General features: G+C 40.5%; 1 protein-coding gene across 4 annotated transcripts in view; it reads left to right on the top strand.

The window, feature by feature from the left end:
* PLXNA1 (plexin A1) overlaps positions 1-13,453 on the top strand; it is a 249,533-nt gene that overhangs the window by 71,314 nt on the left and 164,766 nt on the right. The window lies entirely within an intron of this gene.

The following is a 13,453-nucleotide window of genomic DNA, read 5'->3' as shown; positions in this document are numbered from 1 at the left end:
TTGGAAATGTAACCTATAAAATTACTGAAAACAAAAATCCTTTTTGGGTGCAGTTGTTGTAAATTTAGAGGCAATAGACTGTCAAGTGGGCGGGCCTTTGCTCAATCTATGGACCCTAACAGTACAGCTCCTAATTAGTATGTTGGATGGTAGAGTGAACGATTGTCAGTGCTAGAGAGAAAATTACATCCGACGGGGGATTAGTGCAGCCCCCCTGCTAATAAATGATGCAAAAAATTGGTGAAAGGAGCCCATCGGACCCCTCATTTTTGTGATCTGTGGGGGTCTCCGCGCTGAGACCCCCACTGATCAGCAAGGTAGGCCCTATCCAACTTTTCTTCATGGGAAAACCCCTTTAAGTGTAAATGGACATCGGCTGCAGTGCAGTACCGCGCTCGGCCTGTGGACAGATGTGGCGCTATTTTTAGGGGAACAATAAAAATCAGTTCTGTATTTCTAATCTTAAGATTAATTACATCGGCGTCACTTCTTATTTTCGGATGGCGACGCATTAATGAGGCCAATCGTGGCGCTAAAACCCTTCGCCGCCCCAGGACATACAGGGATAAGAGTAGATAAAAACAAATGTGCCGTAACCAATCAGATTTCCTCTTTAATTAGCGCAGACTATTAATGAGACATACCTGATTGGTCGTCACGGTCTTATCGGTGCAGAGTTGTATCTCCTGCCCCCATGGGCTCCTGCTATAGGATAAGGCCCAGTCTATAGCCAGGGGGGGGCACATAATAGCCCTGGTGGGAGGGGGCGGATTGTTGAGCAGAATATAGGAAATGATGAATGTTTGGTAAGTGGATGTCGCCGGAGTAATTCCATCTCGCGGCCTGTCGACAGCGCGCAAGCCACTCGAGTCTGACTCTCGCCGTTTATAATGTCACTGAACTCCACAATGAAATTATGCGGCGGTAATTCAAGGCACTCGGCGCAGAAAACACGGACGTAGACTAAGCCATGTCACCGGCTGCATCTACAGGCCTGCAGGAGGGGGCTGCCAGGGCGCAAGGTTCTGCAGCCGCCGGGGGCTTCTTCTTATAGGCCTGGGCTACGAGGAAATGGCACATTGTTTATGTGCTTTTTTTAAATTTTTTGTTTTTTTAATTCTGCTGTTCTGAATTATGGTCTTTGAAAAACCTCCTTCCACACAAAGGTAACATGTTTATGTAAGGAAGAGGGCGGCGGACGTGTTATTAGTGTCATAGCAATCACATCAGGGGGTAACGGAGGAAGAAGAATGGGGTTACCTGATAGGAGCCTGGACTATAGAGACTGCAGCATGGAGAGATACAGGGAGATAGTCTACAGGGGGGGCAGTATTATAGTAGTTATATTCTTGTACATAGGGGGCAGTATTATAGTAGTTATATTCCTGTACATAGGGAGCAGTATTATAGTAGTTATATTCCTGTACATAGGGGGCAGTATTATAGTAGTTATATTCTTGTACATAGGGGGCAGTATTATAGTAGTTATATTCTTGTACATAGGGAGCAGTATTATAGTAGTTATATTCTTGTACATAGGGGGCAGTATTATAGTAGTTATATTCCTGTACATAGGGGGCAGTATTATAGTAGTTATATTCCTGTACATAGGGAGCAGTATTATAGTAGTTATATTCTTGTACATAGGGGGCGGTATTATAGTAGTTATATTCTTGTACATAGGGGGCAGTATTATAGTAGTTATATTCCTGTACATAGGGGGCGGTATTATAGTAGTTATATTCTTGTACATAGGGGGCGGTATTATAGTAGTTATATTCTTGTACATGGGGAGCAGTATTATAGTAGTTATATTCTTGTACATAGGGGGCAGTATTATAGTAGTTATATTCTTGTACATGGGGGGCAGTATTATAGTAGTTATATTCTTGTACATGGGGGGCAGTATTATAGTAGTTATATTCTTGTACATGGGGGGCAGTATTATAGTAGTTATATTCCTGTACATAGGGAGCAGTATTATAGTAGTTATATTCTTGTACATAGGGGGCAGTATTATAGTAGTTAGTTATATTCTTGTACATAGGGGGCAGTATTATAGTAGTTATATTCTTGTACATAGGGGGCAGTATTATAGTAGTTATATTCCTGTACATAGGGGGCAGTATTATAGTAGTTATATTCCTGTACATAGGGGGCAGTATTATAGTAGTTATATTCTTGTACATAGGGGGCAGTATTATAGTAGTTATATTCTTGTACATAGGGGGCAGTATTATAGTAGTTATATTCTTGTACATAGGGGGCAGTATTATAGTAGTTATATTCTTGTACATAGGGGGCAGTATTATAGTAGTTATATTATTGTACATAGGGGGCAGTATTATAGTAGTTATATTCCTGTACATAGGGGGCAGTATTATAGTAGTTATATTCTTGTACATAGGGGGCAGTATTATAGTAGTTATATTCTTGTACATAGGGGGCAGTATTATAGTAGTTATATTCCTGTACATAGGGGGCAGTATTATAGTAGTTATATTCTTGTACAAAGGGGGCAATATTATAGTAGTTATATTCTTGTACATAGGGGGCAGTATTATAGTAGTTATATTCCTGTACATAGGGGGCAGTATTATAGTAGTTATAGTCTTATACATAGGGGGCAGTATTATAGTAGTTATATCCCTGTACATAGGGGGCAGTATTATAGTAGTTATATTCTTGTACATAGGGGCAGTATTATAGTAGGTATATTCCTGTACATAGGGGGCAGTATTATAGTAGTTATATTCTTGTACATAGGGGGCAGTATTATAGTAGTTATATTCCTGTACATAGGGGGCAGTATTATAGTAGTTATATTCCTGTACATAGGGGGCAGTATTATAGTAGTTATATTCTTGTACAAAGGGGGCAATATTATAGTAGTTATATTCTTGTACATAGGGGGCAGTATTATAGTAGTTATATTCCTGTACATAGGGGGCAGTATTATAGTAGTTATAGTCTTATACATAGGGGGCAGTATTATAGTAGTTATATCCCTGTACATAGGGGGCAGTATTATAGTAGTTATATTCTTGTACATAGGGGCAGTATTATAGTAGGTATATTCCTGTACATAGGGGGCAGTATTATAGTAGTTATATTCTTGTACATAGGGGGCAGTATTATAGTAGTTATATTCCTGTACATAGGGGGCAGTATTATAGTAGTTATATTCCTGTACATAGGGGGCAGTATTATAGTAGTTATATTCTTGTACATAGGGGCAGTATTATAGTAGGTATATTCCTGTACATAGGGGGCAGTATTATAGTAGTTATATTCCTGTACATAGGGGGCAGTATTATAGTAGTTATATCCCTGTACATAGGGGGCAGTATTATAGTAGTTATATTCTTGTACATAGGGGCAGTATTATAGTAGGTATATTCCTGTACATAGGGGGCAGTATTATAGTAGGTATATTCCTGTACATAGGGGGCAGTATTATAGTAGTTATATTCCTGTACATAGGGGGCAGTATTATAGTAGTTATATTCTTGTACATAGGGGGCAGTATTATAGTAGTTATATTCCTGTACATAGGGGCAGTATTATAGTAGTTATATTCCTGTACATAGGGGGCAGTATTATAGTAGTTATATTCCTGTACATAGGGGGCAGTATTATAGTAGTTATATTCTTGTACATAGGGGGCAGTATTATAGTAGTTATATTCTTGTACATAGCGGGCAGTATTATAGTAGTTATATTCCTGTACATAGCGGGCAGTATTATAGTAGTTATATTCTTGTACATAGGGGACAGTATTATAGTAGTTATATTCCTGTACATAGGGGGCAGTATTATAGTAGTTATATTCTTGTACAAAGGGGGCAATATTATAGTAGTTATATTCTTGTACATAGGGGGCAGTATTATAGTAGTTATATTCCTGTACATAGGGGGCAGTATTATAGTAGTTATAGTCTTATACATAGGGGGCAGTATTATAGTAGTTATATCCCTGTACATAGGGGGCAGTATTATAGTAGTTATATTCTTGTACATAGGGGCAGTATTATAGTAGGTATATTCCTGTACATAGGGGGCAGTATTATAGTAGTTATATTCTTGTACATAGGGGGCAGTATTATAGTAGTTATATTCCTGTACATAGGGGGCAGTATTATAGTAGTTATATTCCTGTACATAGGGGGCAGTATTATAGTAGTTATATTCTTGTACATAGGGGCAGTATTATAGTAGTTATATTCCTGTACATAGGGGCAGTATTATAGTAGTTATATTCCTGTACATAGGGGGCAGTATTATAGTAGTTATATTCCTGTACATAGGGGGCAGTATTATAGTAGTTATATTCTTGTACATAGGGGGCAGTATTATAGTAGTTATATTCTTGTACATAGCGGGCAGTATTATAGTAGTTATATTCCTGTACATAGCGGGCAGTATTATAGTAGTTATATTCTTGTACATAGGGGACAGTATTATAGTAGTTATATTCCTGTACATAGGGGGCAGTATTATAGTAGTTATATTCTTGTACAAAGGGGGCAATATTATAGTAGTTATATTCTTGTACATAGGGGGCAGTATTATAGTAGTTATATTCCTGTACATAGGGGGCAGTATTATAGTAGTTATAGTCTTATACATAGGGGGCAGTATTATAGTAGTTATATCCCTGTACATAGGGGGCAGTATTATAGTAGTTATATTCTTGTACATAGGGGCAGTATTATAGTAGGTATATTCCTGTACATAGGGGGCAGTATTATAGTAGTTATATTCTTGTACATAGGGGGCAGTATTATAGTAGTTATATTCCTGTACATAGGGGGCAGTATTATAGTAGGTATATTCCTGTACATAGGGGGCAGTATTATAGTAGTTATATTCCTGTACATAGGGGGCAGTATTATAGTAGTTATATCCCTGTACATAGGGGGCAGTATTATAGTAGTTATATTCTTGTACATAGGGGCAGTATTATAGTAGGTATATTCCTGTACATAGGGGGCAGTATTATAGTAGGTATATTCCTGTACATAGGGGGCAGTATTATAGTAGTTATATTCCTGTACATAGGGGGCAGTATTATAGTAGTTATATTCTTGTACATAGGGGGCAGTATTATAGTAGTTATATTCCTGTACATAGGGGGCAGTATTATAGTAGTTATATTCCTGTACATAGGGGGCAGTATTATAGTAGTTATATTCCTGTACATAGGGGGCAGTATTATAGTAGTTATATTCCTGTACATAGGGGGCAGTATTATAGTAGTTATATTCCTGTACATAGGGGGCAGTATTATAGTAGTTATATTCTTGTACATAGGGGGCAGTATTATAGTAGTTATATTCTTGTACATAGCGGGCAGTATTATAGTAGTTATATTCCTGTACATAGCGGGCAGTATTATAGTAGTTATATTCTTGTACATAGGGGGCAGTATTATAGTAGTTATATTCTTGTACATAGGGGGCAGTATTATAGTAGTTATATTCTTGTACATAGGGGGCAGTATTATAGTAGTTATATTCCTGTACATAGGGGGCAGTATTATAGTAGTTATATTCCTGTACATAGAGGGCAGTATTATAGCAGTTATATTCTTGTACATAGGGAGCAGTATTATAGTAGTTATATTCTTGTACATAGGGGGCAGTATTATAGTAGTTATATTCTTGTACATAGGGGGCAGTATTATAGTAGTTATATTCTTGTACATAGGGGGCTGTATTATAGTAGTTATATTCTTGTACATAGGGGGCAGTATTATAGTAGTTATATTCTTGTACATAGGGGGCAGTATTATAGTAGTTATATTCTTGTACATAGGGGGCAGTATTATAGTAGTTATATTCCTGTACATAGGGGGCAGTATTATAGTAGTTATATTCCTGTACATAGGGGGCAGTATTATAGTAGTTATATTCTTGTACATAGGAGGCAGTATTATAGTAGTTATATTCTTGTACATAGGGGGCAGTATTATAGTAGTTATATTCCTGTACATAGGGGGCAGTATTATAGTAGTTATATTCTTGTACATAGGAGGCAGTATTATAGTAGTTATATTCTTGTACATAGGGGGCAGTATTATAGTAGTTATATTCTTGTACATAGGGGGCAGTATTATAGTAGTTATATTCCTGTACATAGGTGGCAGTATTATAGTAGTTATATTCCTGTACATAGGGGGCAGTATTATAGTACTTATATACTACTGATATTTTGATGTGTTTTCTCCAGTGATGTTAAAATTGATTATTATTGGAATCTCCTTTAGGTCACACTTCTCTCTATCGCGGTGACAATTTGTCCTGTGATCTGGTGACTCACGCACTGACTCAGTGTCCCTCAGTGTTGGTCATGCGGCGAGGGCTCTCATTGCTATTGTTAATAGTTTCTATTTTCTGGAATGTTTGTTGTCTAGCAGAAGTGAAAGAGATGACTATAAGGTGAAGTGTCCTGATGTGTTTGGGCCGCTTCCTCCCTGTGGTCGCGCTGCTGCCTGTGTAGTCTTCTGCCAGTCTTGGTGCCCACATATTTTGTGCTGTGACCACATCGGCTCCTGCACTTGTAGATCCTGCAGTCAGCACATTTGCTTCCTCTGCTTAGAATTAGGGCAGATGTTGGGGATTTCCTTTGATGGCTGATATAAAAATTGTACAGAGCAGCGGCGCTGACGTTTCGGGCTTCATATCGGATTTGTAATTATTGTGCAAATAGTCGCTGTCCCTTTAAAAAGAAAATCAAAAATTCATCCCTGGTGTAGGGTGTATGATATTAGATGTGAACTCTCGTCATCTCTCAAGGCCGAGCCGCACAATGAGTCTGGTGTCTCTCTCGCCCTCCTCCGAAATCCTTCGCTCCTTACTTTTCTGTCTTTCCTGGCCCATTGTTCCGCACCCCTCCCATCCCCACAAGGATAAACATGTTTGGATCTGTAATTGTGCGGCTAATGAAAAAATGTCAGGGCATGAGAAGCCGTATTGTGCTGCTGCCAGGGGAGGCTGCGCCCGTGTCTCCTCTCGCACAACGCCGGGGCCCTCCAGCCATTGCAACGCTCTGCACCGACTGGGAAAAGTTTTTGGGCTCGTATCTGAAAGACCGGAGGCGCTGGGGGTCACAAAGGCATCTGTAGAGGATTCGGAACCTGGAGAATAAATTTGGGGTCATATATGATGCACATAACCCTACACATACATAGTGTACATATGGGTGATGGTAACCAGTGTCTATGATGCTAATGGTGGAGGTCCCCTTTAATTTATCAGCTCCCCAATTCTCCCATTGTCCAAGCCGAAGCTAAACGGGTCTCTGTATAGAAAATAAAAATACAAAAGAAATTTCTATTATTACTTTTAATATAACAATCATTTATTTTTTTCATATCCTTCTGTTTGTTGTGTGGATCTGAGCTGCAATACCAGACACAACCACTGGGCAGATGTGGCGCTGTATATACTGGAAACCATCAGCTGATCCTCTTCCAGGAAATTTTTTGCAGCACTAAACTACTAAACCCTCAGTTAGGGGATGAAATGTTCCCTCTATTATGTGAAATATCACCCAATAACCTATAAAGAAAATGTACCCCAAAGTTTTGCCTTCTTTTCACAAGAGTCGTTGCAGGAGGAGCAGGGTCACTTGAGAATCCACTATCTTCTGTTCTATAGCACCTAGAAACAGGCTGCTGGTGTTAGGTTAAAGATTAGGATCTCATCTTTCAAATCACACCAGACTTGTGCATGGAGCTACAGAACTGGAAATACAGGAAGCTAAAGACATAGTAGGAAATGCAAACTCCAAATAAAGATCCAGTTCCCCACTAATTTTTTAGCTGCCTGTAGATCGCAGAGCCACAAGCTGGGATCTGAAAGATGAGATCCTTATCTTTAACACCTATGACACCAGCAGCGTGCAGGTGCTATAGAGCAGAAGATGGGGCTTAAGGGCACTTATCCTGCAACCACGCAAATTGACTCATCTCAATTAGTTGAGAAGAGTCATATTTGCCCGACTTTTGGGGAATTTTTTTTTTTTAGGTAAACGGTTACTATTTAACTTAAAGAGGGGAATTCTAGAAAGGACATTTCATCCCTACCTGAAGGGGGCTAGTAGTTTACAGGGGTCAAACCCCACAGGAGTCCTCTTAAACAAAAAATCCTTGAAATACAAGGCTTCTTGGATCTTTGATGGTTATTCCTGTATAACTAGGAATAAGGAACAAGTCCGGGAAGAAGGGATAAAACCAAAATGTTTTTCTTGTGCAGGTGGGGCGCCCCTTTAAATGCCTGTGGCTGTACATTGAGCTCATTCAGCTCCTGAGCCGCAGACCAAATACCAGGGGATGTTATGTTTAGACTTTGCCTTTGGTGTTTTTTTTTTTAGTTTTTTTTTTTTCTCTACCGTCCTTCAGTATTTTCAGCGTCTTCTAATTTTGCGAACTCTGTGTAATAGAAGATGTCGGCGGCTTCTTCACCACATCTGCACCATCTCCCGGCCGCTTCTTTTCATCTCTTTGAAAAGGATTAATGGAAAAGGAAAAATCATAAAAAGTGAAAATAAAAAAAAAAAAATCATAAAAACAATTTTTTTTTTGGAATGAAGTGCTGCTTGAGCTGTGCCCCCCCCAGCGCCGCGGAGCCGGGCGTGCAAAACATTGTGCGAAATGAGATTTTGTATTTTATTTTTTTTTTAATTTGCAATTCTTTTTAAAGTTTTTTTTATTTTTTTATTTTATAGCATTTTCCCCCCTTCTCTTTATTATTCGGAGCCGGGTTTTTGTAGACTCGCAGCTCCGGATTGTCCGGATTTTGGATGCCGCTCTCTGTCCTGTGTGATCCAGCTCCTTTGTGGTTTTGTAGTTTCAGGCCATGATCCGCGGCCGGCCCAACCGGTTTTTCCAGATCTTCTCCTTTTTGTTTTTATTAGCCATTCCAGTGGAACGCACACGGCAAATATCCATCCGAAAGAACGCAGACCGCGGAATGGAACGTTCCGGAGTAGACAAAGGAAATATTGTCATTGTGTAGGGACAGTTTATACAGACCCATTATCCCGGATTCTGTTTCATCTGTGTATCGCAATGTGGGAATTTTTTGATTAATTTTTTTAATATTGTAGATGCTTTAGCGCAAATGTTGCCTTCAACAACTTGTTAAAATATTTAATGTTCGAATAGGTGTTGTGGCTTTCATTTCTAATAGTGGAGACAAAGCGGGACATTTATCAGGACTTTCACACCATATTTTTGGCGCACAAGCCGTGGAGGGGGCGTGGCCAATGGCGGAATGGGCGCATAGCAGCAACTGCGATCTGGCTATATACTCTGAACATTCAGGCCTGAAACGTGCTTAAAGGGGTCCCATTATCTAATTGGGTTCCCACCATGATACTAGCAGAATGGCCTGGTATTTGTTATCCCCTTTACAAGCATTGTTGCTGAAAATGTTGTTTCTAGGTGGAGCCGCCTCCTGCACAGGTTTTCTCCTCCCATGAGTAAAGGAAGTGAACCAATCAGAACTGGGTACCCACCCCCCTGGAGCCATGTAGTCTTTATTTTATTATCTTAATGGGTTCACCCTAATGGTAGAAGTTCAGGTATGATTGTTGTCAAGACTATTTTTAGTGGCAAAAGTATATGATGATCCCCATGGGGTGAAGAGAAACTAAACAGGTTCAAAGGAAAGCTGTCTAGATGGAGTCATCCTTCTCCCCAAACATTTAAATTTTCTAAAGGCATGTTGTAGTGAAACACAATGAAAATCCTGTTAATCTATACATTTTTGATGTTTCTGAGAGTTTCCCATTTCCATCCGTATGCTAATGAGGCAGTTGGTGCACTCGGGTTGTGTCCTCCGCACACCAAAGAACTGCTGTTTTTGTCTGGACCACTGTCGGATAAGCAGGAAATTTGTCCTGTGATGAGCATGGAGGCGACACTGGAAGCAGAGGGAAATGGTCCATGCAGGAATATAATTGCTCTGGTTGCTGAGGACACACTCAAGTGCACTGACTACCTCATTAGCATACAGATTAAACTGGGAATATCCGGGAAATGGCATAATGGACAGCGATAATAAAGTAATATTAGGAATCCCAGTGCATTTCTCTACAATATCCTGCCAGCAGATTGTAGCGCTTGTTGGAGATGATCGACTCCCTTAAAATAGCTAGTCTTTTTGTAAAAAAAAAAAATATCCAAGGGGTGTTTGGGCCTCAGAAATGCTTTAAGTCTCTCCACCTCATAAGGGTAGAGAATATTTTCCAATATAACCATCACAAAATGAGTCCTGGACTTCCCCTTTAATTGTGCCAGAGGATGATACAAGGACCGGTATCTGTAGATTTTTGGATGCTTTCTTCACCCTCCCCTATGATGCTCCATGGGTGTAGGAGCCGCTCCGCACCCATCGCCCACCCGCCATCACCTTTGTAGTTGGGAGAGACAGCCGAAACAACCTCTGATTAATTCATCAAAAATAAATAGCTGCGCACTTCTGCGTCTTCTCTCTTATTTCTCCTCCTCGTTAAAAATGGATGAATCCCGGAGCCTTGTGCGCCCCAAGCATGGCGCCTGCGCGGGGGCGAAGATATAACCCAATATAACAGAATTTCTAAATAATAAACAATTGCCACAATAAGATCAAATATTCTATAGGTGGGAAACGCGACCGGATCATCAAATATTCTGGAATTTTTTGCTTTTTATTGCTGTTTCTGCTTTTACACTTCCTGTTTGAGAAGAGTTCCCCAAATTTACTAAGGAAACATAATGCCCCCTCATTCCAGAATTAATTCACAGGTACAGATGGAAGTACCGGAGTAACGTGGCAAGGATTGATATGGAAAATATACATTTTTTTTAAGCAGAAAATGTAACTTTTTGCTATATTATTATTATTTTTTTTTTTTGGCGTTTTTGAATTTTCTTTAAATCTACATAATAAAATCTTTCTATTTTTCCGGTGTCAGGAGCATTTGCAGCGGGAGCGTGTGATAGGAATGTTAAAGCCGCTGCCGCGTGTGTCAGACACAGAGACGGGCGGAGGGATAAATCTACCACTTGGAGGAAAAAAAAAAAATTCTGTACAGGATTTGTGCGGGATTAGATTGCATTGCTCAGTCTTTCTGCGATACGGGGGAGACTGTGTGTGCGAGGCCCTTTGATCAGTGCATTGGGGGCCTCTGCCATGGTGGATTCTGGGTAAGAAGCAGACGCCTGGTATTTAACACAAGTGGCTCAGGCCAATCCTATTTCCCGTTTGGAATCAATCTTCGCTATCCTTTGCGTTTATGACGACTGTCATGGGGCGTGTGATGGCTGACGAGTGTACGACCCCCGTAATCCACTTCACAGACTTGCGGTAGTGATTCCGGGGATGAATTATGTGCTGCGTTGTTACCTCGAGACTCACAGAAAATGTATCTGTATATATTATACTGGCCCGACCAAAGCCAAAACACTGTCCTTTTTCTGGTCCCCTACAGGGAAAAGTGGGATCTGATATGAAGCTTACGGACTGGCTGGCCTAAAATTAATCTCTCCTAATAAAAATAAGGTATCCACCCCCCTCCCGAGCTGCATTGACATGCCCTCCAGCTCGGCAGGGATGGGGTCGCCTAGGGAAAAGAAGAGGACTGAAGACTATGAACCAGAATGGCTGCGTTTTTTTTAATATTCCCTCAAGGACAATGTTTGCTCCTCTCCCAAGCTCCTATGACACACCTTCTAGCTCTTCAGGGGTGGGATTGGTCTCGGGCAAAAGGATACATAATATAGTGAACCAGGAAGTTGTAACCTTTTTGAATTTACTACTTGCTCAAAGTAAAACCTATAGGACAGATATATCCTCCTCTGACTAACTGGACATCCCCCAAGCTTCTATGACACACCTTCTAGCTCATCAGGGGTGGAGTTTATCTTGCAGAAAATTACATATCACAAGAATGTGAAGCAGCAAGTTGTGACCTTTTTATGATTTTACCATTTGCTCAAAGGCAAACTTAAAGGGAACCCGTCACCACATTTTTCACAAGTACAGGTAATAACAGGTTCCCATAGAGACCTACTAACTATCTGACACCTTTCTTTTAGCTAAAAATGATTCCTGTGAGATTCCCATATATTCATCGTCATAGTTTTACCTCTCCATAGCTGGTCTCCATCCTATTTCTGCATGCAGCTATAATGTCATGTGACCAGGCGGACATCATCGCAGGTCCTTTAGCTTTTTAGCATTAGAGAACTGTACACCAAGCATATATCTCATGAAATCGTATCCTATTGCGTCACATGAAATCACAGCAGCCTGCATGGAGAGGAGTAGGAGTCCATGGAGGCTTTATGTGGTCAGATATGTACACGGGGTACAGTTTGCTAATGTTAAGTAGCTAAAGGACCTTTGATCATGTCACTCGCTCCAAAGATACCAGGCAAGATTATAATTCTGATTTTATGGGAATCTGATGGAAGCTATTTTTAGCTAAAAGAAGGGTGTCTGATAGTTACTAGGGCTCTATAGGAACCTGCCATTAGCTGTATTTGTGAAAAATGTGGTGACGGGTTCCCTTTAAAGACAACCTGGTCCTCCTCAAATTTCTAGCCCCTCCCCAAGCTTCTATGACACACCTTCTAGCTCTTCAGGGGTGGAGTGAAAACAACAAGAATGGCCACAAGGATGTGAAGCAGCAAGTGGTGACTGTACTGCCTCCTAATAAATTGTGACCCAACACTACTGGTCCAGAACCCTAAGTAAAACATAAGCTGCCCCCACTATCCTCCCTCTATCATGTCACTGTTTACCCGACTAGAGCTAGAAAAATCTGTAATGGAAAATTTTCTTAGAATCTAAAAAAAAAAATTGAAATTTCTGCGTAGAGCAATGACATTGAGGTTATGTTTTATCTACAAACACGTCCTATAGTAAGGATGCAGCCTCGCGCTCCCCGACCCTCCAGCGGGAACATATTTGCAGTATCGGTAAGTAAGTTCTTGTAACATCTGGGATGTATTAATATCCCAGCAATAAAGCCCCAGCTGTGCGATCCTGCTCCAATTCTCGTGTCAGCTTTTCCTTCTCTGGGCGCAGCTCCTCATTTTTCATGCAAATGCGCCCAGCGCTGACACACGGTGCAGAAAACATTACCCAGAAAACCCAAAAATGTACAATTTTCAGGTTTGCAATCCCAGCATCTAAATGAGACGCGTGCCAAGTATCTTCTTATCTTCTGCCCATACTTTACACTTCAGCTCTGCTCCTTGTGATTGGCTGTCAGCTCAAGCCCCGCCCCTTGACCTTTCCTGTAGAACCGATTTACATTGTAGCAGGTTGCTATTATGTAAATCTTTGTAGATCTCAGCGATTGCATTGACTGGTGAAGGTTAGAAGAGTGACATGATGTCATGACGCGTCTCGTGTTGTCTGTCATTTTTCGTGGCGTCACCCGTGACCTATAGCCCCAG

The sequence above is a fragment of the Engystomops pustulosus genome, chromosome 10, assembly GCF_040894005.1.
Source record: "Engystomops pustulosus chromosome 10, aEngPut4.maternal, whole genome shotgun sequence".
Lineage (NCBI taxonomy): Eukaryota > Metazoa > Chordata > Amphibia > Anura > Leptodactylidae > Engystomops > Engystomops pustulosus.
Note: the sequence above shows the minus strand (reverse complement) of the source record. Positions and strands in the feature narration are given on the sequence as shown.